The sequence below is a fragment of the Stomoxys calcitrans genome, chromosome 2 (assembly GCF_963082655.1).
Source record: "Stomoxys calcitrans chromosome 2, idStoCalc2.1, whole genome shotgun sequence".
Lineage (NCBI taxonomy): Eukaryota > Metazoa > Arthropoda > Insecta > Diptera > Muscidae > Stomoxys > Stomoxys calcitrans.
The window spans coordinates 46,393,211-46,417,653 of record NC_081553.1 but is presented as its reverse complement, the minus strand read 5'-3'; the positions used below and the strand labels follow the sequence as shown (position 1 = coordinate 46,417,653).

Sequence of the window (24,443 nt, the reverse complement as noted above, 5' to 3'; positions counted from 1 at the left end):
ATGGCAGCTATATCCAAATCTGAACCGATCTGTGCCAAATAGAAGGAAGATGTCGAAGGGCCTTACAAAACTCACTGTCCCAAATTTTGGCAAAGTCGGACAATAAATTCGAGTTTTTTTGGCCCAAACCCTTAAATCGAGAGATAGGTCAATATGGTAGCTATATCTAAATCTGAACCGATCGAAACCAAATTGAGGGTGGATGTCGAGTGGCCTTATGCATCTCACTGTACCACATTTCAGGAAAATCGGATAATAAATGTGACTTTTATGGGCCTTATCCATTAGTGTAACATGATCTTCCACACAGTCTAAGTAGTATTGCCATTGTGTCTAGACTGTGTCTAAGTAGTATTGCCATTCTTCCATCGCCTTAAGTCCCATAGCCGAAGGGGCTGCCTCACACTTAATCTGTATGTCAATATGTCGGATATCTAGAATAGTCTTTAGTACCCTAGTGGGCGTGGTCCTCATGGCTCCGCCTAGCCGAAGACAACATGGCCTCTGAACCTCACAATGGGCTTTACTCTGGCTATGTGTATGTATTGACGACTTATGTCTTGGAATTAACCTCCTTCAAGCTAACCTAACTATATTTAGATATAGCTGTCATATAGACCGATCTGCCGATAAAGCGTCTGATGCCACAAAAGCTTTTTAATTACCCGATTTGAAATTTGAAACAGCGAGTTTTTCTAAGCCTCCCAGCATGCGACCTTAATATGGGTCAGACCGAACTATATTTGGATATAGCTGCCATATAGACCGATCTCCCGATAAAGGGTATAATGTCCATAAAAGCTTTATGCGATGAAATTTGAAACAGTGGGTAACATTTGAAGCTGTGACTTATGTTAGGCTTTTTGTTATCCGTGTCCTTTATGGTTCGGATTGATTTATATTTGGATATAGCTGCCTAAAAGACCAATATTTTGTTTTACAAAATTGAACAGTGACATATAAATATATTATAGACCACTCCGTGCCGAATTTGGGTGCATAAGTTATCCAACTTTCATCGGATTGTAACGAAAGAGGGTCTACATATATGCCCGAGGTGGTGGGTATCCCCCGGCCCGGGCGAACTCAATGCCTTTTAAATATTATTCTTCGCTTTTTCATAGACTTTCATAGTTTATAGACGCGATATCAGATGGGCAATAAAACAATCCGATCCAAGTTTTGAGAAAAAACCCTGCAAAATGTGTATCACTTATGATGTTGTTGTTGTTGTAGCCACATTTTCATTTGGAGTCGGAGTCGATCCCCGTCTAGCTTCTGTAGATGAGCAAGCTCATTCCGGTCCAAAGGATCGATCGCAGCGGGAACAGTTTGCCCGTTGGTTATTTAAAGGCGCCAAAAACTCGTCTTGTCATATCGAGCATCATAGGCATTCAGTATTTGTGCAAGAGCAGGTGACTGGCCTCTCACTGAGACTCTCCGCTCGATACCGCTGTAACTGTCCGTTACTGCCACTGCAGCTATTCCCCATGGAGCGTTCCCCTCGAGCTCGCTGCTAAGCTTCTTGTGACAGCAAAGAACACCACATAGATCTCACCTCAGTGTTCCAGCCTGAGTGGTGCTCACAACTAACCCGTGTCGGGATCACTTATTATTTATAAGTGCAAATCGATGGAAGCTATATCTTAATCTGAAATCTTTTCAAAATAAAGCCACATATAAAGTTTGTCTCCGTCCAACTTGATTTTCATTTTTTTGGGTGCTCCATTTTGCTTTGGGACCACCAATATCGCCAATTATAGCTGGGGAGGTATGAGATTACACACACACACACATACATAGAAAAATGCCTTTTTGAATATTGCTTTCAACTATTCATGTTATTTCCTACTCACATTTGTTCTTATGTCATGCATTCCCACCCACGTATTTCTTATCTGCATTAATCAATTCTTACATAATGATTTCTTTTGCAGTTTTTTTTCCACTTGATTTGATTGTCAGCTGGGAATTCCTATTGCAAATGTCCATGAATTAATTTGCCCATCCCCTTGTGGCCTATAAATAAATCAAGTGGATAAAAGTAATTACTTTTATGTTTCTCTGAATTAATTAAATTAACATGATCTCCTCTCTGCGTTTTTGTTTCTTTTTTTGCCATGATTTGACATTGATTGAATTGACCTACTTTTCAAATGACACAAAGTTCAGGTATCACATTGTTGTAGTTGTTTTGCATTACTGAATTGTCTCTTTCCATTAAGTTTTTCTATTTCTTCGAGAGTCCACCTCCTAGCAGATATAAGGATGAAAACTTTATGCCTTACATACAGGTATGTGTATGTGCATGCATTTAGCATTTAAATGTTGAAGTGAGCTTGCTTCAGCGTGTGTGTGTGAGTGTGTTACTTTGAGTGTGTGAGTATGTGTTTGCATCAAAGACATAGCGTAAAAAGCTTTAAGGAGAAAAAAGTAACTCTTTTGAGTAGAGCTGTTGTATCGTTTTAATGGCCGTCGCCTTTTTGTTAACACTTTGAAATGTGTTACCCTCCACTTGGAGTGAATATGTACAACAAATAAAAAAAAACTTGCCTTACAAACTCCTTGTTTATTCACAATTCACATGCAGATTCATTCACATATTGCTGCGGCATTCATTCTATGGGAAACGTTATGAATTCATGAAGTTTAGGGAGGTTCTCTTTCAGCAATGGTGAGAAAACGCTTAAGAGAAATTTGTTCGTGCTTATTTTAAGAATTTTGGGTATGAAACAAGTAAAAAGGCGTTAAGTTCGGCCAGGCCAAACTTTGGATACCCACCATCTCGAGTATATATGTAAACCACCTATCATCAAAATCCGCTGAAAAATGCATACCTTATGCCCCATAGCTGCTATAACGAAATATGTTCCGATTTGGACCAAATGTTCAATTGTGTATAAAAAAAAAAATATAAGTCTTTTTATAAAGCTATATCTAAAAATAAACCGATCTGAACCATATACGACACAAATGTCGAAAAGCCGAACATAAGTCCCTGTGTCAAATTTCAGTGAAATCGGATGCCTCTATTTTGGGATCAAGCCATTCAATCAAGATATCGGTCTATATTGCAGAATAATGTCGATGGACCCAACACCACTTACTGTCCCAAATTTCAGCAAAATTGGATAATAAATGTGGCTTTTATGGGGCTAAGTCCCTAAATCGGAGGATCGGTCTATATGGCACCTACATCCAAATCTGGACCGATCAGGGCCAAATTGACGAAGGATGTCGAAGGGACTTACACATCTCACTGTCCCAAATTTCAGCAAAATCGGATAATAAATGTGGCTTTTATGGGCCTAAGACCCTAAATCGGAGGATCGGTCTGTATGGCAGCTATATTCAAATCTGGACCGATTTGGGTCAAATTGACGAAGGATATCGAAGGGTCTAACACAACTCAATGTCCAAAATTTCAGCGAAATCGGATAATACATGCGGCTTTTATAGGCCTAAGACCCTAAATCGGAGGATCGGTCTATATGACAGCTATATCCAAATCTGAACCGATCTGGGTCAAATTGACGAAGGATGTGGAAGAGCCTAACGTAACTCTCTGTCCCAAATTTCTGCAAAATTGGATAATAAATGTGGCTTTTATGGGCCTAAGACCCTAAATCGGAGGATCGGTCTATATGGCAGCTATATCCAAATCTGCTCCGATCTGGGCCAAATGTCGAAGGGCCTAACGTTACTCTCTATCCCAAATTTCAGTAAAATCGGATAATAAATGTTGCTTTTATGGGCCTAAGACCCTAAATCGGAAGATCGGTCTATATGGCAGCTATATCCAAATCTGGACCAATCTAAACCAAATTAACGAAGGATGTCGAAGCACCTAACACAACTCACTCTCCCGAATTTCAACAAAATCCGATAATAAATGTGGCTTTTATAGGCCTAAGACCCTAAATCGGAGGATCGGTCTATATGGCAGCTATATCCAAATCTGAACCGATCTAAACCAAATTAACGAAGGATGTCGAAGCGCCTAACACAACTCACTCTCCCGAATTTCAACAAAATCCGATAATAAATGTGGCTTTTATAGGCCTAAGACCCTAAATCGGAGGATCGGTCTATATGGCAGCTATATCCAAATCTAGACCGACCAAATTAACGGAGGTTGATGAAGGGCCTTACGGAACTCACTGTCCCAAATTTTATCAAAATCGGATAGTAAATGTGGCTTTTATGGGCCTAAGACACTTAATCGGAAGATTGGTCTATATGACAGCTACATCCAAATCTGAACCGATCTGAGGCAAATTAACAGAGGATGTCGTAGGGCCTACGATAACTCACTGTTCTAAATTTCAGCGAAATAGGATAATAAATGCGGCCTTTATGGGACTAGGACCCTAAATCGGCGGATCGGTCTATATGGGGGCTATATCAACATATAGTCCGATATAGCCCATCTTCGAACTTAGCCTGCTTACGGACAAAAAAAGAATCTGTGCAAAGTTTCAGCTCAATATCTCTATTCTTAAAGACTGTAGCGTGATTTCAACAGACAGACGGACAGACGGACGGACATGTCTAGATCGTCTTAGATTTCTACTCTGATCAAGAATATATATACCTTATAGGGTCGGAAATGGATATATCGATGTGTTGCAAACGGAATGACAAAATGAATATACGCCCTTCCTTCGGTGGTGGGTATAAAAATATTTTCATAATTTTTTTTTTTTTGGTGATTTCTTTGAGCCACCCTATTGTTGAAGTATGTCCATGCATATATTCCAGCATTTACTTGTAATGCGTTACGTATTTAATACTACGACCACAATTGTTAAGCACTTACATCATTCGGATTGCGGTAAAGCTGCAAGAGACTATTTGCCGCAAAACGTGAGTCCTGCTTTATTATTTTTTACCTGCACAGAATAGAAGAGAAAAAGTCGAAAGTAATGTGTGGTAGGCTCATACGATGGTCTGTAAAGAATGGCTTATTGTATAATGAATTTTGAAAATGAGAGAATGAAAAGCTATGCAGTAACAGTTTAAGCGATCTTTCATAATTCTGCAAATTATGGTTTTTTCGAAGATTTAACAGGGAATCTAAATTGTTTTTTGAACTAAAATTTTTAAAACAATTAAAAACGTGCTGATTTCGGCTGGGCCAAATCTTATGTCTTTTCCTGATATCTCTTTATAGGCAAACAAAGGATAATGGATACGAATTTTTATGCTATTAGAGCTATATCAGGTTATGGACCGATTCAGACAGTACTTGGTTGGGATGACATAGTAGAAGTCATTGTGCAAAATCGGATAAAAATTGCGTCATTTTCAAGTTTTTTTGCCTGTTAGGGTGAAGATCATTAAATTTCTCAATTATTGTTTGTTTCTCTTTCGAGACGACCTCAATGATCGGAGATTTTTTTGAAAATGATAAAGTATAGCCAGATATCGCAACACACCAACCACTAGGGGACGCGTTTTGTCTTTGGTTAGAAGACTTTTCAACCCTCACACCTAATGATGGCTTCAAGGGTCGTGCGTTAGTATGTTATTTTTGAATCGTATTAATAGCGAAAACGCCTCTATGATGCAAATATCACATTATCCATGCTCGACAACCCTGTCTATTAGCTGTACTTTTCCCATTGCATTTGTTTTCGTGTAGTGACAGATTTTTTGTCTGCGATAATTACACGACTTCCATGGTACACATGATTCTGTGCATCTGTTGGAAGTTGTCTTGATGGGTTCGAACGCTAGACAACGGCTCTAGCTGTTGTTCGAATACCGGCCGTGCTCATCATCTAAAGGTTCCAGAAGTCAAGATCCAAGATCGGTTTACATAAGAGCTATAATATGACCGGTTCATAGCATATTTGGCGCATATGTTTAATTTCATAGGAGAAGTCGATGCACAAAATTTGAACCAAATTGGATAAAAATTGCGCCCACTAGAAGCTCAAGAAGTATAATCAGGAGATTGGTAATCGTACAACAAATGCGCATTTTATGGATCCAAACAAAACCTTAAATCGAGAGATCGGTTTATATGGAAGCTATATCCAAATCTAGACCGATCTGAGCTAAACTGAAAAACGATGTCAAAGGACCTGACACAACAACAAATGCGCCTTTTATGGCCCCAAAACTTTAACTTTGAATTAACTCACTGTCCCACATTTCGGCAAACCCGTACAATAAATGCGCCTTTCATTGACCCAATACCTTATATCGTGGGATCGGTCTATATGGCAGCTATATCCAAATGTGGACCGATCTAGGCCAAATTTTAGAGAGATGTCGAAGGGCCAACACAACTCACTGTCCCAAATTTTGGTTAAATCGGACAATAAATGCAGCTTTTATGAGCGCAAGACCTTTAATCGAGAGATCGGTCTATATGGCAGCTATATCCAAATCTGGACCGATCTGAGACAAATTGAAGATGGTTGTCGAAGGGCCTAACACAACTCACTGTCCCAAATTTCAGTAAAATCGGATAATAAATGTGGCTTTTATGGGCCTAAGACCCTAAATCGGCGGATCGGTCTATATGGGGTCCGATATAGCCCATCTTCGGACAAAAGCTGGACAAAACAAAAAGAATCTATGCAAAATTTCAGCTCAATATATATATTTTTAAAGACTTTAGCGTGATTTCAACATACACGCGGACAGACGGACGGACATGTGTAGATCGTCTTGGATTTTTACGCTGATTATACTTTATAGGGTCGGAAATGGATATTTCGATGTGTTGCAAACGGAATGACAAAATAAATATACCCCATTGTTCGGTGGTGGGTGTAAAAATGACATCGGATTAATGGCGATCCTTATTGCGCATACACAATAAATTCGATTATTGTCTCCATTACCGCCATCGAACCCCAGACAGTAACTCGTTCACAATGAAGTGCCTTCCGGTGAAGCTCACCCGGACTTACACAACTCCAAAAACGCAGCCGGAATATGAAAGTGAGTCTCGTCACTGGTAAAAAATAACGCGTCTTCAGGAAGGTTGTCAATCAGCAAATCACATCCATTTTAACGGCTAAGCAAATCGCGTTTAGTTAACTCTTGCACAACAGCTAATTTATAGGGATGCAATTGAAGGTCTTGATGGAGAATTCGTTTCAAGAACGAGTCTGTGAGGAGCAATTTCATAGCGAGCAATCGAGCGTAGCAACAAGTAAGCGACCATTTGAAAGAAACTCTCGGTGGCAAAGACCCGCTGATGGCAACTGACTGGAGAGTGAAACAAACTTGTGACCTTCTCCCTCCACATGCGCCTATTCTCAACCCGCTTCCCGCCGAATTGACCGCTCAGGAGTTTTTTCAAATAAGTAATTTTTCCCTGTAATTGAGGTGTAACCAAAATATTTGGAATATTAATGTCCTTGAAGAGCTGGGACTGACTTATGAAACCGTTCAATGAGTTATCTAGACGTTTAAAAATGTTGCTCAATTTTTGTACCCACCACTATAGGGTGGGGGCATGATAATCTAGTCATTCAGTTTTTAACACTTCGGAATATTCGTCTAAGACCCCATACAGTATATATTGGGTTGCTCAAAAAGTAATTGCGGATTTTTTAAAAGAAAGTAAATGCATTTTTAATAACACTTAGAATGAACTTTAATCAAATATACTTTTTTTACACTTTTTTTCTAAAGCAAGCTAAAAGTAACAACTGATAATTGACAGAAGAAAGAATGCAATTACAGAGTCACAAGCTGTGAAAAAATTTGTCAACGCCGACTATATGAAAAATCCGCAATTACTTTTTGGGCAACCCAATATATTCTTGATCGTCTCGACTTTCTGAGTCTATCCAGCCATGTCCGTCCGTCCGTCAGTCTGTCAAAGTCACGATAGCGGTCGTAAACGTAAGGCCGTAAGCCGCTCGAAATTTTTCACAGACACTTAATATTGGTGAAGGTGGTTGGGGATTGCAAATGGGCCATGTCGGTTCAGGTTTTGATTAGCTCCCATATAAACAGATCTCCCGATTTGACTTCTTGAGCCCTTACAAGCCGCAATTTTTGTCTGATTTGGCTGAAATTTTGCATGTAGTGTTCTCTAATGACTTTTAATAACTCCGCCAAGTACGGATCGGTCTATAATCTGATATAGCCCCCATATAAATTGTTCTACCGATTTGACTTCTTGAGTCCTTATAGTCGCAACTTTTGTCCGATTTGGCTGAAATTGAGCATGTAGTTTTTTGTTATGACTTTCAACATCTTTGCCAAAAACGATCCTAACCTGATATAGGTCCCATATAAATCGATCTCCCGATTTGACTTCTTAGGCCCCTGAAATTTTTGTCCGATTTGGCTGAAATTTTGCATGTGGTTTTTTTTACGACTTCCAACAACCATGCTAAGTACGGTTCGATTCAGTCTGTAAACTGATATAGCTTCCATATAAACAGATCTCCCGATTTGACTTCTTGAGCCCTTACAAGCCGCAATTTTTGCCTGATTTCGCTAAAAGTTTGCACGTAGTGTTCTGTTATGTCTTCCATCAACTGTGCCAAGTACGGTCCGAATCGTTCTATAACCTGATATTGCTCCCATATAAACCGATCTGTCGATTTGACTTCTTGAGCGCTTTCATGGCGCAATTTTTAGTCAAATTAGGCTGAAATTTTGCCTGTAGTGCTCTATTATGACTTCCAACAACAATGTCTAGTATGATTCAAACTGCACTATAACCTGATATAGCTCCCATATAATCCGATCTCCTGATTCGACTTATTGAGCCCTTACAAGCCACAATTTTTGCCCGATTTGGCTGAAATTTTGCATATAGTGTTCTGTTATGAGTTTCAAAAACTGTGCCCAGTACGTTCCAAATCATTGTTTAATCTGATATAGGTCCTATGTAAACCGGTCTCTCGATCATCCTTGTTCGGAACCTAGAACTTTAATTTTTTGCTGCTGGTTTGACAGAAGTTTGGTATGTAGAATAAAATTATGCCCTTCGACTTTATTTAGTTTGTACAAATTTTTAGCAGAATCCATTGTGGTGGGTTCCCAAGATTCGGCCCGGCCGAACTTAGAACGCTTTTTCTTGTTTTGCCAGACAGTTATGCCTACAAAGTTCAAAATTTTCGTTTTCAAAAAATTTTAAATTTGAAAATCAGACTACAAATGCAGACTTGATTGAGGTCTGCATTTGTCCCCTACAAATTGCGCATATACTCGTTAACACCTCAGTTTTTTTTGCTATTTTTTTTTTATTGTATCCCACTGTGTTTTTGTTTATTGTTGAACTTAGGTCAAATTAAACCTTATTTTGGTCAGTTTCTCTATAACGTAATAGGTCGTCGGTCCTCAACTGCTACGTTATAGAGAAGTTCGATTGTATGTGGTACGTTGTGGCGTATACTCTTTATTATTGGCAGATGTAGTACGTATACACCACCGGTATATATTAGTTGTTAAAGTTTTTTGATTTCGCAAAATGTTAAGATTAACCTGCGCAGGTCCAAAGATTATTATGAACGTCGTGGTGCAAAACCCTCCCGGGAGGGTCAACTTTATAATGTACCATATATTGGTTGCCCAAAAAGTAATTGCGGATTTTCTAAAAGAAAGTAAATGCATTTTTAATAAAACTTAGAATGAACTTTAATCAAATATACTTTTTTAACACTTTTTTTCTAAAGCAAGCTAAAAGTAACAGCTGATAACTGACAGAAGAAAGAATGCATTTACAGAGTCACAAGCTGTGAAAAAATTTGTCAACGCCGACTATATTAAAAATCCGCAATTACTTTTTGGGCAACCCAATATATCCCAAATATCCCAAAATTTAATACTTGTGGAAAGAGAAACTGAAGAAGACATCAATCAACACAACATCTTCTTAAACCGAAAGTGGATTGGTTAGTGGTCAAGTAACCAATTCTTCACTAATACAGTTTCTGCATGAGATGCACAAAGGTACGTGCCTGGACGTACGGTAACACATTCTTCATCCCGAAAGCACAAATTATTTCTTTTTACTATTTATTATTTATGGATCGTACGCAAGTTATGTTCACTTTTTTTCAATAAAATACTTTTTCTTTTATGGTGGGGTACAACTTAACTTAACCTGCCTATGGACAAAAAGTCTCAGCTAATTATCTTCATTTTTAAAGTCTTTAGCGTGTTACAACAGACAGACAGAGGGGGTGGACATGGCTATATCGTCTTAGATTATATTGGAATATACACCCATCATTCGGTGGTGGGTATAAAAACACATAGTTGGGGGCAATCAAGGTAAGTGGTTTGATGTTATTTTCTGGCGGAGAAAACTAAATTAGCCACGAATTTCCAAGCCATTTTTAAATTGACTACAATTTGCTTACTTATTAATGTTTGAAAATCGATGATCCCACCCGGTTGGGTTTTTGGACTTGCGAATGTTAAAAGAAGGAGTATTTACCAACATAGCAAATAGCAAAACTCGCATCAATTTTTAGATATCTAAAATTTACAACTAACATTCCTCATACTGAAAAGATGGCATTGTTATGTTTGTCATGCTTTTCTAAAAAAATATTCTATCCTCTTAAAAAACTTTTTACTCCAACTCTTTTGATTTAAAAATCTTTGTGTAGTCATGAATAAAGAAAAAAACACCCATTTTCCTATAAACTGTTGTAGTAGTTCAATCATAAGCTTACACACAAACACATACCCACATACACACACATTGACAACCATTTATTTATGCTAATGGCACAAGTCAAGTAGAAAATAATAAGTGTAATAAGAACACAATGAAATATTAAAACAACAATCGGAGTAACTTGACTACAAAACAGCCGACACAACTCATCAAATGTCAAAATATTTACAAACACCCACACAGACAAAGATATGTATATGCAATCACTGAAGTACGCACACCCAGCAACTCATTCGTAGGCAGACAGAGGCAGCCACAACACAAAAAGTCAAACAACAAAAAGTTTTCTTTCGTTTTGCTGATTGCTGCCTCAAAGGACTCAATAAACAGTAAAGCGAGAAACAAACAACACCACCAACAGTGGCTGAGAAAATAACAACAACAAAATTGACAACATCAACGCCACCAACAACTTGGTTGAGCTACAGACATTTAGTGTCTGGCCAACGGGGAAAGAGAAAGAGCGACAGGCATCTACTGACTGCCATGCCTGGTAGACACAAACAATAGTCGCCCTAATGACAAACTAAGTGTGGGCAGGAAAAAGTAAAAACAAATATCAGATGTAAAGTGAGACGTTAAAAACAAATGAAGGCAACAAAATAAAACAATAAAAAAATGAATAACATCTCTCACACACTCACACACAGGCATACACATATGCGAGCAGTCATATGCAAACGCCTCATGCTGTATGCCTTGGAAACTTAGCCCAGCCCGGGGGCGAAGAGGCAAGAGAACAAATATTGTTTGGGAGCATATGAATGGTTAATGGATTCATAAGTAATAAATGGGGGCACAACAAAGGAACAGAAACAACAACAACAACAACACAACAAAAACAACTACAAGCGAAGAGGGCACAACAAAAACAAACATAGAAGGCGATTAGAGAGCAAAGCGTGAGGGCCATAAGTGACACTGAAAATATTAAAAAATAAACAAAATACACACACTCACACACACACACACAAGCATACAAACAACACTTTTATGCAAAAACAAAGATACACACAAAGAAACTCACACATCTTATCGTATATGCCACAGCCTATGAATGTGAAAATTAATATGGGTGTTAAAAGACAAACAAAGAATAGACACACACACACACGCACACACAATTGTACTTGTATAAGGACCATGAAAGCGAGCGTCAACAATATTTGAGATACTAATACACATAAACAAGAAGAAAAACAAAGCAATCATAAAAACGTTAATGGCCATCTTTGTTGATAAAGATATGTAAGCGTCGATAAAGACTGGACATGCTGTAGTCATCGCATCATGGTAGAAAATATGGACAATCAACAAACAATGGCTGTTTGAAAGAGAAAGGCCAAGTTATTGCCAAGGTTTTGGATTTGATTTATCGTTTATTTTTCCTTTAAAATGTCGTAAAAATTTCAATTGAAATTTTATACCAAAAAAAAAAAAAGTGACATAATGGGTTTTTAAAATTCTGTTCAGATAACTAATTTTTGCCTATAGAAAAAGGTACATGGAAATAAAAATTGCCTTTTATTTTGAAATTAAATATTTAGGGAATTTATTGGTTGATAAGATAGACAAAAAAGGCTTCTGAATTTAGGGATTTGGGTATTTATAAAATGGGCCCACATTTAATAATGAACAAGAAGAAGAATATAATAATGAACAAGTGGAAGAAGAAAGTCTGGAATACTTGTGGAAACAAGTCAGAAAGGGCTAAACCGAGCAAAGCCGACCCTTTGATACTCTAGACCACATTTGGTATGCAGGCTACATCGTCGTTGTAAAGTATATACGATTCGGCCCGGCCGACCCTCCACCATAGATCGAATTTATCAATTTCTTTGAATGGCTTTTTCAATATATATATATGAGCTACATAAAGTTATTGACCAAAATGGACCATACTTGCCATGCCTGTTAGTCATAGGAAATTACCACCTCCAAAATTTCAGGCAAATCCAGTGATTCAGAGTATCAAATTGGGAGATCGGTTTATATGGCCGCTATATCATGTTGTCAACCGATTTAGACCATACCTGGAACAGTTGTTGGAAGTCATACCAAAACGACATATGCAAAATTTTAGCCAAACAGGATAAGAACTGCGCCCTCTAGAAGCTTCAGAAGTCTAATCGGAACATCGTCGGATGGCGGCTATATCAGTTTATGAATCGACATGAACCTCACAGGAAATAATATTACAGGAAATAATACTAAAACACCACGTGCAAAATTGCCGATAATAATTGCGCCCTCTAGAGGCTCAAGAAGTCAAGACCCAGGATCGTTTTAAATGGCAGCTATATCAAAACAAAAGACCTACACTAAAAAGATGTAAAATTTCAAGCGCCTAGCTTTACTCCTTCGAAAGTTAGCATTTTTTCGAAAGACGGACAGGCATGGCTAGATCGACTTAAATCGACGATCAATAGTATATGACGATGGCGATCAAGAATATATATACTTTAAGGGTCTTAGACGTATAGAAATGGAATGACGAAATTAGTATACCCCCATCTTATGTTGGAGGGTATAATAAAGAATTTCGACCAAAATGAGTACAGTTTTGTGTGAGTCAAAGGAAATCGAAAAATTTGAAGAAGATTGGTTGATAAATGCGCTAGCAAGGGTTCAAAGAGCGAGAATCAAGAGAAACATATTGTGCATATATGTTTCTCCCGATTCTCGTTCTTTGAATCCTTGCTAGCGCATTTATCAACCAATCTTCTTCAAATTCCGATTTCCTATGACGCACATAAAACTGTACGCGTCTATAACTACATCTTAATCAAATCTATAACTAGATCTTAATCAAATGCTATTAGGTTGTAAGCGCTATGTAGAATCATAGGGGAAATCTTCGTGCCAAATTTTGTGAATTTGTGAAAATTTGCATGTAGTCTTTTGTTATGACTTCCAATAAATGTGCCTAGTATGGTTCAAATCGGTCTATAACCTGATATAGCTCCCATATAAATCGATCTCCCGATGCGGCTTCCTGTGCCCTTACAAGCAGCATTATTTGTTCGATTTGGATGAAATTGTGCATGCGGTGTTCTGTTACAACTTCCAACTACTGTGTTAAGTGCGGCCCGAATCGGTGTATAATCTGACTTCTTGACTTCTTAAGCCCTAACATGCCATAATCTTTGTCCAACGTGGCTGAAATTTTGCATGTGGTGTTCCGTGATAACTTCCAATAACTGTGCCAAGTACGGTCCAAATCGGTCTATGACCTCATATAGCTCTCATATAAACCGATCATTATCATTCATTTGACTGAAATTTTGCACATAATGTTTTGTTTTAATTTCTAATATCCATGGTTAATTTTGTTCAAATCGCTCTGTAATCTGGTATAGCTCTTACATAAGCTGATCTGCAGGTTTGGCCTGGTCTTGTACTTTTGAAATTTGTTAGGGAAAGTTGCCTTCGAATATTCGATACTCGTGCCAAGTATGGCTTAGATCGGACAATACTTCGATGTAGCCTTCACATAGACCGATATCCTGATATAAAGTCTTGGCCCCAAAAGGCGCACATTTATTATCGAAATTTTGCATATTCATCCATGTTTGGATGAAAATGCAAAATTTGCCCATGAACATTCCATTAAGGAACAGAGACACACTTCCCAAATGTCAATGAGTGCTATCCGATTTAAGTTTAAGCTCAAACCCAATGACCTCCTTTTGATAACCGAATCCAACAGCGAACCCCTGTGCGACGCCTCTTTGTGATGATTTTTTTTACCAAATGGTACAATACAGAAAACTACCACTGAAAAATGTTTTTTGATGCTCTTGCCAGTGTTCGAAACAAGGCGTTCAGCGTCATTGACGGACATGCTAACCTCTGTGCTACGGTGACCATGTTTGGATAGCTGTCTATACTTCGTTCTTTCGATTAAAGGCCTTCGTTCCATAAAACGAACATTTATTACCCTATTTCCTAGAAATTTGGCATACTCTCGCCATTCGATTAGAGTTTAGTATAGTTCAGTCCTGTATATTTGGATGAAACCTCCATATAGACTGATTTCTTGATTGAAGGTTTTCACCCATTTATAACGTATTTATTACCCCATTATACTGAAATTATGCACAGTGAGTTGCACTGGAACCCCTGCATATGCTTCTCAAATGTGTTGCACATCAGACAATATTTGAATACAGCTTTTCTAGGACTCCCGATTTAGGGGTTTTAATACAAATAAGACCTATTTATATCCGATCTTGCTGAAAATTGAAACAATGAAGTGCTTTTAGATTCCTCGACGTCCTCAAATTTGGTCACGACCAGACTGTATTTTGATATTTCTGCAACTGGAGTTCAAACACGGCCTTTTTACCAGAGATCATTGATGCCGTGCGCAAACTTAACACAAGATGGTCATATGACATACCGTGAGATAGAGATATCCTTGGGCATTTATTTCGACACCACACATTCGATATTGCATGAACATCTGGCCTTAAAAAGGTTTGTTTTCGTTGCATCCCACCCAATACGATAATCGCTGAAAAAAAGGCTAGTGTCGATTGGTGCAAAGAAATGCTAATAAAATACGATCGCAGTGCTTTAAAAAACGTTTATAAAATTTTCACAGGTGACGAATGGTGGATCTATGAACCCGAAAAGAGACAACAATTTAAAGTATGGGTCGGAGTAAAATTCAATGTAAGGTGTTTGTGTAAGAAGCCCAACCAAATCGGTCAGTTTCTTCGGCAAACTGCTCCTGTGGCGACTGTTCCGCTTGAGCAATGTAGGACGGTCTTGGCAAAAATTCGAAAAACATATAAGAGAAGACGACCCATTGTTCACTATGACAATGCGAGCTCTCACACATCGACTGAGAACAACGCCTTTTTGATCGGCCAAAACTTCGAATAGACCTACAGACGTAATGATGAAGTCAGCATACCACCTATTCCATGGTTAGTGTCCTTTTCCAAAAAATAAAATCTTTAGCTAAACTTTGATTTCTGAAATGCTTTTAAAACATTTGAAACACTCAACTTAATTGACATATATGATCCTTGATATCTATGCAAACAATATCGGTTTGTTTGTATAGTGCTTTAATGTAGCTTTTTTAAAAGCCCACAAAAAAAAAAAAAGAAAACTAAACAGAAGAGATATGACACGGTGAATGGGAGATAAGTAAATAAACACGACAATGTTAGAGTAACATGTTGCAAAAACCGAAAGCATAGCCTAAATCTATAGAAAACCCAGATAAATCTACAAAAATGGAGCACAAGCTTAGCGAATATGGTGTGAATTTTGTGTATTAGGGTGTTTCGTTAAGAATGTAGAGAAAAAAAAAATAAAATAAAGAAAATAAAACAACTAAAAGAGTGCTAGGTTTGCCCGGACCGAATCATGGGAATCCATGATTGGGCATAATTTAATTCGATTGGATTGCCCAAAAAGTAATTGCGGATTTTTTAAAAGAAAGCAAATGCATTTTTAATAAAACTTAGAATGAACTTTAATCAAATATACTTTTTTTACACTTTTTTTCTAAAGCAAGCTAAAAGTAACAGCTGATAACTGACAGAAGAAAGAATGCAATTACAGAGTCACAAGCTGTGAAAAAATTTGTCAACGTCGACTATATGAAAAATCCGCAATTACTTTTTAGGCAACACAATACACACAAAACGTCTGTCAAACCAGCAAAATAAAAGCTTCTTGGAACCGAAGATGGATGATCGAGAGACGTGGGTCCTATATCAGGTCATAGACTGCTTTGGACGGTATTTGGCACAGTTGTTGGAAGTCGAAGCAGAACACCGCATGCAAAATTGCAGCCAAATGGGACAAAAATTGCGGCTTGTAAAGACTCAAGAAGTCAAATCGGGGGATCGGCTTATATGGGAGCTATATCAGGTTATAGACCAATTCGGACAGTATTGGCACAGTTGTTGGAAGTCATAACGGAACACCACATGCAAAATTTCAGCTAAATCGGAGAAAAATGGCAGTTTGTAAGGGCTCAAGAAATCAAAGCGGGAGATCGGTTTATTTGGGAACTATATCAGGTTATAGATCGATTCGAACCGTACTCCGCACAGTTGTTGAAAATCGTAACAGAACACTACATGCAAAATTTCAGCCAAATCGGGCACAAATTGCTACTTGTAAGGGCAGATCGATTTATATGGGAGCTCTATCAGGTTCTTGACCGATTTGATCCATGCGTGACACAGTTGTTGAAAATCATAACATAACACTGTGTTCATAATTTCAGCCAAATCGGACACAAATTGCGGCTTCCAGGGGATCAAGAAGTCAAATCGGGAGATGGGATTATATGGGAGCTATATCTAAATCTGAACCGATATGGATCATTTGCAATTCCCAATGATCTACATCAATATTAAGCATCTGTGAAAAATTTCAAGCGGCGAAATTTTCGCGTTCGATCGATTCAGGATGTCGAGACGATCAAAAATTTATATACTTTATGGGATCCTAGATCAATATTTCAAGGTGTAACAAACGGAATGACTAGATCATTGCACGCCTTTCCTATGGTGGTGGGTATAAAAAGAGAATAGTTTTTCCAGTCACCTTAGTATGACACTGGAAACTGGGTTTGAGGCCGGGAACAAAAAAATCAGCATTGGTTATAAATTCAGTAAAAGCGACAACATTTAGCAGTTATCCACCTATGAAAAACTTCACTTCAAGGAGCCACACAATACTCACTGACAATAAATACGAGGTCCCTCTCGATTAGCTTAGCCTCGAAAAGAACAGGATTTTTTGACATGAATGAAGTTTCTTAATGACACATTTGTTGAACATTTTGAATTCCGTTCAATTTTTCAAGCTTTATGTTAAACATTTTTATACCCTCCACCATAGGATGGGGACTATACTAATTTCGTCATTCTGTTTATAACAACTCGAAATATTCGTCTGAGACCCCATAAAGTATACACATTCTTGATCGTCGCGACATTTTATGTCGATCTAGCTATGTCCGTCCGTCTGTCCGTCCGTCCGTCTGTCCGTCTGTCCGTCTGTCCGTCCGTCTGTCCGTCTGTCCGTCTGTCCGTCCGTCTGTCCGTCTGTCCGTCTGTCCGTCCGTCCGTCCGTCTGTCCGTCCGTCCGTCCGTCTGTCTGTCTGTCGAAAGCACGCTAACTTCCGAAGGAGTAAAGCTAACCGCTTGAAATTTTGCACAAATACTTCTTATTAGTGTAGGTCGGATGGTATTGTATATCAGTTTTGATATAGCTGCCATATAAACCGATCTTGGGTCTTGACTTCTTGAGCCACTAGAGTGTGCAATTCTTATCCGATTGGAATGAAATTTTGAACGACGTGTTTTGTTACGATATCCAACAACTGTGCCAAGTATGGTTTAAATCGGTTCATAACCTGATATAGCTGTCATATAAACCGATCTTGGGTCTTGACTTCTTGAGCCTCAAGAGTGCGCAATTCTTATCCGATTGGGATGAAATTTTGCACGACGTGTTTTTTTATGATATCCAACAACTGTGCCAAGTATGGTTCAAATCGGACCATAACCTGATACAGCTGCCATATAAACCGATCTTGGGTCTTGACTTCTTGAGCCTCTAGAGTGCGCAATTCTTATCCGATTGGAATTAAATTTTGCACGACGTGTTTTGTTATGATATCCAACAACTGCGCTAAGTACGACTCAAAGCGGTCCATAACCTGATGTAGCTGCCATATAAACCGATCTGGGATCTTCACTTCTTGAGCCTCTAGAGGTTGCAATTATTATCCGATTTGCCTGAAATTTTGTACGACGGATTCTCTCATGACCATCAACATACGTGTTTATTATGGTCTGAGTCGGTCTATAGCCCGATACAGCTCCCATATAAATCGATCTCTCTATTCTACTTCTTGAGCCCCCAAAGGACGCAATCCTATTCGAATAGGCTGACATTTTACACAGGTCTCGAACATATAATTTAATTGTGGTCCAAACCGGATCATATCTTGATATCGCTCTAATAACAGAGCAAATCTTTTCTTACATCCTATTTTTTTGCCTAAGAAGAGATGTCGGGAAAAGAACTCGACAAATGCGATCCATAGTGGAGGGTATATAAGATTCGGCACGGCCGAACTTAGAACGCTTTTACTTGTTTATAATTTACAATAAGTCATACAATTATCGGTGGATTGGGATTTTCAACTTAGCCTCTAGTTCCTTAACCTCAAAGTTTAGAAGCTGAATTATTTTCAATCCTTACTTTAGTTTAATTGGCTATGGCAGAACATTTGTTCCACTAGCCGAATGTAGAATGCCGTTCCAAGTGCCTCGATCGTCTGTGCTCATTTTATAATCTCTGATAACAAGTTTCTCGAGGTGTCTCCCACCGCTTGATCTATCGGGCTTTTGGTCGTTCCGGTTGGCGTGTAACAACGTGTTTGCCTTTAAAAGACTACTTTGATGGAGCTTCTTCATCCATTTTACAACATGACCTAGCCAACGCAGCCTTTTTTTATGATACCTGTAACTATGCTACCGTCGTCATACAGCTCATGCTTCATACGGCGCCTATATCCTCCATTAACGCAAACTGGTCCATATATTTTAAGAAGAATTCTTCTCTCAAACACTTCAAGTACTGACTCGTCTGCTTTCATAAGTACCCATGCCTCAGAACCATATAACAACACGGGTAGTATCAGTGTCTTGTATAGTGATGCAAATTTTGCCCATAAACATTCCGCTAAGGAACAGGGGCAAACTACTCACATATAAATGAGGGCAGTCCGATTCAAGTTTAAGCTCAATGATAAGGGGAATCCTTTTTATAGCCGAGTCTGAACGGCGGGTCGCAGTGCGACACCTCTTTAAAGAGAAGTTTAACATGGCAAAGTACCTCACAAATGTTGCCAGCACTAGGAGGGGAAAACCACCGCTGAAAATTTTTGCTGATGGTCTCGCCAGGATTCGAACCTAGGCTTTCAGAGTAATAGGCGGACATGCTGATCTCTGCGCTACAGTGGCCTCCTGTCTTTTATAGTGTATTTTTAAGTTGTCGAGAGATGGTCTTGTTGCTTATTTTATCCAAAGTAGCATCTATTTGCCAGAATTATTCTTCGCTTTATCTCAAAACTGGTATCATTCGTTTTGGTTAAGGCGGTGCCGAAGTAGATAAAGTTACTGACTGTGTGGTTCCCAACTTTCTCCATTTTTTTTTTATCTGCTCGGTAGTGCAAGGCGTTTTGGGAGTTGAAACCATCCATTTCGTCTCTTCTCCATTTACTGCCAGACCCATTTTCACTGACTCTCTTTCGATTCTTTCAAAGGCTGCAGTTACTACTTCCGGTGACAGACATATGATATCGATATCGTCGGCATAGGCGAGTAACATGTGCTCTCTTGTAATTAGTGTGCCATATCTATTCACATCTGCATCTCGCATAATCTTCTGCAGCAGGATATTAAAGAGATCACACGATAGGCTGTCTCCTTGTCTGAAACCTCGTTTGGTATTAAATGGTTCGGAGAGATTCTTTCCTATTCTTCTGAGGAACGTGTATCAGCAATTGTCACCCTGCAGAGTCTTATTAATTTTGCTGGGATACCAAACTCAAACATGGCTTGTAATACCTTTGAATGTAAAGGAGTATCGAAGGCGGCTTTGTAGTCAACAAAGAGGTGGTAGGTGGTGATTTGTCCTTCTCTGGTCTTTTCCAGGATTTGGCGCAGTGTGAATATTTGGTCTAGGGTGGATTTACCTGGTCTAAAGCCGCATTGATAGGGCCCAATTATCTCATTGACTTTAGGTTTTAATCTTTCACACAGTACGCTTTAAAGTATCTTGTATGCGATGAGGTCGAGACTTATTCTGTAGACTGTAGTTGGCACATTCCGTATCATCTCCTTTCTGGTGTACGGGACATAGTATGCTAAGGTTACAATCGTAAGGTAGCCATCGTAACCTAGCCAAATTGCGCAGACAAGCTGATGCATACGCCTTATCAGTGTGTCGCCTCCGATCTTAAATAGTTCAGCGGGTAACCCTTCGGCTCCTGCAGCCTTGTTTTTCTTCAATCGGGTCACAGCTACTATGACCTCATTCTGACTAAACATTCTTTACCATCATCAGGGATTGGTTCTGCAATACCCTCTTCGCCGCCATCGTCGGACACTAGCAGTTGGGTAAAATGTTCTTTTCATACCCTCAGCATTCTACCTCTGTCAGTAAGAAGATTTCCTTTTTTGTCTCTGCAGTAGGAAGTGCCTGCACCAAAGCCATCAGTTTGATGTTTAATTCGTTGATAGAATTTCGGGACTTCATTCTGACTCCTACGCCTCCGGTCTTAGATAGTTCAGCGGGTAACCCGTCGGCTCCTGCAGCCTTGTTGTTCTTCAGTCGGGTAACTGCTACTATGACCTCATTCTGACTAAACATTCTTAACCATCATCAGAGATTGGTTCTGCAATACCCTCTTCGCCGCCATCGTCGGACACTAGCAGTTGAGTGAAATGTTCTTTTCATACCTTCAGCATTCTACCTCTGTCATTTAGCAGATTTCCTTCTTTGTCTCTGCGGGCACATCCTCCCGCACAAAAGCCATCAGTTTGATGTTTAATTTTTTGGTATAATTTCCGGACTTCATTCTGACTCCTGACTGTACATCTCAATTCGCTCATACACAAGTCTTTCCATATCCTTTTTCTTTCTGCGGAATAGACGTTTCTCCTCTCTCCTTTTCTCCCGATACCTCCCCTTCATCTGGCGTATTGCTACTGATTGCAGGGGTTGGCATTCATGGCTTCAGTAGCATCTCGACGCTCTTGTTCGTACCATGGGTTTCTTGGGGGAGGCTTCAGGTACCCAAGTACGAATTTCGCGGCATTTCCAAGGAGTGGACAATAGTTTGCCACTGTGGCATTATATCATCAGAACAAGGAGTTCTTTCATCAAGCAGTTGGATCAGTCGAGTGGAGTATGCCGCTGCCACGTGTTGGTTTTGCAGTTTTTCAATGTTCAGCTTCCGTGCATTGTCAGATCGTACTTTCCCTGCCATGTTGAAACGGGTGCGAACCTTTGCTGCAACAAGGTAATGATCCGAATCTATATTCGCTCCACGGATCGCTTGTATATCCAACGCGCTGGGTGATTGCCTTCCATCTTTCATAACGTGATCAATTTTGTTTCGGTTCCTGGCGTTTTGATCGGTTCCTCGCGTTTTGATCGGGTGACAGCCATGTGGCTGTGTGAATATTTGTATGTTGAAATCTGGTGCTACTAACTACCATGTTTTTTGCCACGGCGAGATCTATTAGCCTCAATCCTTTAACAGACATTATCTCATGGAGGCTAAATTTTCCGACTGTTGGACCAAAGATGTCTTCCTTCCCTATCTTCATATTAAAATCTTCCAGAACGATTTTTTTACCTTTTTTTTCTTCTGTCCCTTGAAAAGTTCTTCGCCCCACCCTAAACCATCTCCATATCCTTTCCTAACCCTGTTGTTTTTTTTCTCTGGGTTAGTTTTAGTATGTGGGACACAGCTTACAAATGCCTGTATCCTTAGCCAGATGCATAGAGGCAAAATGATGGCCTCATTTGTATAACTTGATGAGTGTGTCATGATTATATTTGTTTTGTCGCTTTTGAGCCAAATGCTGGAGAGAAAGAACGAAAAACACAAACACAAACAAAAAAGAGGAATACACCGGGAAAGTAATATTTCTGAGTAAAAAGTTTTCGTGGTGGCAACAACAACAACAAACTTCAGTGATACAAGCATTTTGCCATAACGTATCGTATATGGCAATAAACTACAACAACATATTAGATATGTGTTTCTTTTTTCGCTTAAAGCATAATTGCACTACTAACTCGTTTGTTGCTTAAGTGTGCGCTCGCTTCTCTGCCAAAAGCAGAAAGAGGCAAGACAAGGATCCCAGAATACAATGCCAGCCAGATATGGAAGATTAAATTTTGTACAAGTTTTCATATCATTGCCAACAGCATAAATAGTACAAGGGGAAATGACAGTTTTCAACGAAACAGTTTGTCTTTATTGGGGAAATTAAATCCTCCAACACACAACATACGATACATTGCCAAGGTTTGAACAATAGAATTAAACTGTTGCGAAACTTAATAACATGTGAAACATTTAAAAGTTCAAAGTTTGGAAGATGCTTTTGAAAAACAAGTAAAAAGGCGTTAAGTTCGGCTAGGCCGAACTTTGGATACCCACCACCTCGGGTATATATGTAAACCACCTATCATCAAAATCCGGTGTTAATTGCATACCTTAGCAGTTACATCGAAATACTAACTTAAAATATACCGATCTGAACCATATGCGACATGGATGTCGAAAAGCCAACACAACGAACTGTCGAAATTTCGGCGAAATCGGACAATAAATGCGCCTTTTATGGCACCAAAACCTAAAATCGAGAGATCGGTCTATATAACAGCTATATCCAAATCTGAACCGATCTGGGCCAAATTGACGAAGAATGTCGAAGAGCCTAACAAAACTGTCTCAAATTTCGGCAAAATCGGATAATAAATGCCCCTATTATGGGCCCAAAACCCTAAATCGGAGGATCGGTCTATATGACAGCTATATCCAAATCTGGACCGATCTGGGCCAAATTGGTAAAGGATGTCGAAGGGCCTAACACAACTCACTGTCCCAAATTTCAGCAAAAACGGACTATAAATGTGGCTTTTATGGGACTAAGACCCAAAATCGAGGGATCGGTCTATATGGCAGCTATATCCAAATCTGGACCAATCTGAGCAAAACTAACGAAGGATGTCGAGGGGCCTAACACAACCCACTGTCCCAAATTTCAGCAAAATCGGATAATAAATGTGGCTTTTATGGGACTAAGAGCCTTAATCGAAGGATCGGTCTATAAGGCAGCTATATCCAAATCTGGTCCGATCTGGGCCAAATTGACGAAGGACGTTGAAAAGCCGAACACAACTAACTGTCTCAAATTTCGGCAAAATCGGACAATATATGCCCCTATTATGGCCCCAAAACCCTTAATCGGAGGATCGGTCTATATGGCAGCTATATCCAAATCTGGACCGAATCGGGATAAGCTGACGAATGATGTCGAAGGGCCTAACACAACCCATTGCCCCAAATTTCAGCAAAATCGGATAATAAATGTAGCTTTTCTGGGCCTAAGACCCTAAATCTGCGGATCGGACTATATGGCAGCTATATCCAACTCTGAACCGATCTGAGCCAAACTGACGAAGGATATCAAAGGGCCTAACACAACCCACTGCTCCAAATTTCAGCAAAATCGGATAATAAATGTGACTTTTATGGGCCTAAGACTCTAAATCGGATGATCGGTCTATATGGCAGCTATATCCAAATCTGAACCGATCTAAGCCAAACTGACGAAGGATATCAAAGGGCTTAACACAACCCACTGCCCCAAATTTCAGCAAAATCGGATTATAAATGTAGCTTTTATGGGCCTAAGACCCTAAATCAGCGGATCGGTCTATATGGGGGCTATATCAAGATATAGTCCGATATTACCCATTTTCGAACTTAGCCTGCTTATGGACAAAAAACGAATGTGTGCAACGTTTCAGCTCAATATCCCTATTTTTAAAGACTGTAGCGTGATTTCAACAGACAGACGGACAGACGGACGGACATGTCTAGATCGTCTTAGATTTTTACGCTGATCAAGAATATATATACTTTATAGGGTCGGAAATGGATATTTCGATGTGTTGCAAACGGAATGACAAAATGAATATACCC

General features: G+C 39.2%; 1 protein-coding gene across 1 annotated transcript in view; it reads left to right on the top strand.

Annotated features, from left to right (window-relative positions):
• LOC106088400 (cell adhesion molecule Dscam2) overlaps positions 1-24,443 on the top strand; it is a gene marked incomplete in the record, with an annotated part of 263,277 nt that overhangs the window by 49,923 nt on the left and 188,911 nt on the right.